Source organism: Cephus cinctus, unplaced genomic scaffold (genome assembly GCF_000341935.2).
Source record: "Cephus cinctus unplaced genomic scaffold, Ccin1 Ccin1_scaffold0020, whole genome shotgun sequence".
In the NCBI taxonomy this organism is placed as follows: domain Eukaryota; kingdom Metazoa; phylum Arthropoda; class Insecta; order Hymenoptera; family Cephidae; genus Cephus; species Cephus cinctus.
In genome coordinates, this window is record NW_014332768.1 from 569,066 (window position 1) to 571,310 (window position 2,245).

At 40.7% G+C, this 2,245-nt stretch overlaps 1 protein-coding gene across 4 annotated transcripts in view; it reads left to right on the forward strand.

Annotated features, from left to right (window-relative positions):
• Positions 1–2,245, forward strand: part of LOC107265585 (furin-like protease 2) — a 143,436-nt gene that overhangs the window by 9,969 nt on the left and 131,222 nt on the right. The window lies entirely within an intron of this gene.

The following is a 2,245-nucleotide window of genomic DNA, read 5'->3' on the forward strand; positions in this document are numbered from 1 at the left end:
GACGAAGGAGGGATTGTCGGGGGGGGGGGGGGGGTATAAAAATACTTCGATTTCATAAAAAGCGTCAGACTCGATTATCGCGATTCGGTGAAATCTTTTGGGTATACATACGTGTGTGGGTGTATATATATATATATATATATATACATATATATGAACTGAAAGCAACTGAAAAGTTGAATCGAACAAAGGACCTCCTCCCCTCTTTCCACCCCTCGGAAACTCGGGATCTGTCTTTTTAGACGAAAATGAAAAACCAAGAAATGGAAACGTCTTTGAGATTTATTTATTTATACCCGTTGCGCTTTTCTTCGAGTTTCCTCCCTTCGTTTCGTCCCCCCCCTCCCTTCCGCCCCTCTTTATTATTTGTCTCGCGCATTGCTTCGCCTTTCCTTTGACTTTCTAATATCGCCGACGATTATTCCTACGGAATTTTCAGGACTTGGCATTGTTAGGTGGTCGACCGAGTCTCGTTGTTATTTTATTTTTTTTTTTTTCATTAATTGTTTTGGCGATTTTTCTCAAATTTGATTTTTTTTTTCTTCGTTACTCATTCATATACTTGGTTCCTTTCTACTTTCCTTCGGATCTCGCCATTTCTTCTTTTTTCCATATTTTACCCTTTTTTTTTTACGTTTCTACGTTTCCGTCTTGCACTGTTGTTCCTTTGTTTTATTAATTCGAGTCTCGAACTCGGCCATCCGGTTGCAACTAGCAAGAGGAAAAGTGTACCCGTGGGACGCGACCTTCTTTTTTTTTTCCCCTATCTGCTACTTCCGCATCCCTTACCCCCTGTCCTCCCACTTCGCTATCACGTCTGATTACGTACCGTATAGGAATCCGCCGAGATAAACGGTAAAGAAGACTGTATATAAGACAGTAATCCAATTATCAGCTCGGCAATCCCCGTAGCCAGGGATACTATGCAAAGATACGCGGGAACAAGGCTGAAAGTCGAAAATTATCGGGAACTCCCTAAAATTCCCTAGGATCGCTTAAATCTCGTGCTAGTAACTTCTTTTTTTTTTTTAACTTGATAAACGATAAATCTTATTATCCAGTACCTACGTGGATTCTGGTGGGATAAGGACGATTTGCTCTGAGGAAAGATCGTTTCTTTTATTCGTATTTTTGAATTTTCGAATTTTTCCCGCGCAAATGTCACTCGCGTCTGATAACTCGTATTTCACGACGCTCCAATGCGCCGGGGACAGTTTTGAAGGCCGATTCGAAAGGCTGTGAAGCGAAGTGTATACCTACAGATAGGAATACGAATCCGCGAGTGTATTTTCATCGATTTTCCGCCTTTTTCTACGTTTTCACGAAACATTCGCACCAGACTCAAGTATCCGTTTAGTCGCTGGAAATGGCTTCGGTGCCCCTCGGCATCGCCGAACTTGCTTAATGACGTAAATGAAAATGACTGGTAGTTAAGGTGCAATCGCTAGTTTTATGGCGAATGGTACGTGACCCGTACGATAAGATACCGCGGCCGGGCTTTATCGTAAAATTTAAATCTCGATGCTACGATCAATAACAATGTTTACGAGTTTCGGGATATACGCCATTACCGGAAATCGAATTTAACTTTAATCTCGATTCGCATCGGAGTTTCGTCTCTTGTCAATGGGATACGAGCGATTAGAAATTTTTGATCTTACGATCGATTTTATGATTTTTGGTTATCGGTAAAAAAGAAAATTTTACGAAAAATTATGCCGTTCTTAATTTTTCTTCTGGGACGGACGGAATTTTGGAATTTAGCCCCTTATCTTTTATTATTGGTCATTGTGCAAAGTTTTCTGATGCAGTTTGGCGGAGTGTTTGTCTGGGATTCTCGACCGGGAGAGTTTAAACTGACTGTATAACATGTGCACTGACGATTCAGTTTGCCAATTTCTCAGTCCATCTCCCGTGGCGTATGGATCCCTGGAACTTTTAAATGACTTGGGACATTGCCCTGCGAAACTTTAGCCATTTCGCGGTCCCCGCGGTATTTTATGCGAAACGACAGCAACGGCAGTGAATGAATATTCGCCAGAAGCGAATTAACTCTTTCGGCTTTGACATATTTCGCGATATTTATTAACACCTATAGGTGATCTAGAATTCGTGAGACTTTCGCAAAATTTGCAGACCTCGTATACTCCGACGATTTAACGCGTGCCCGTATAAAATCAACGTATTTGGCGAATTGTCAAAATAATTTTGTATTAATTTTTTTTTTTTTTTTTTTTTTTTTTTT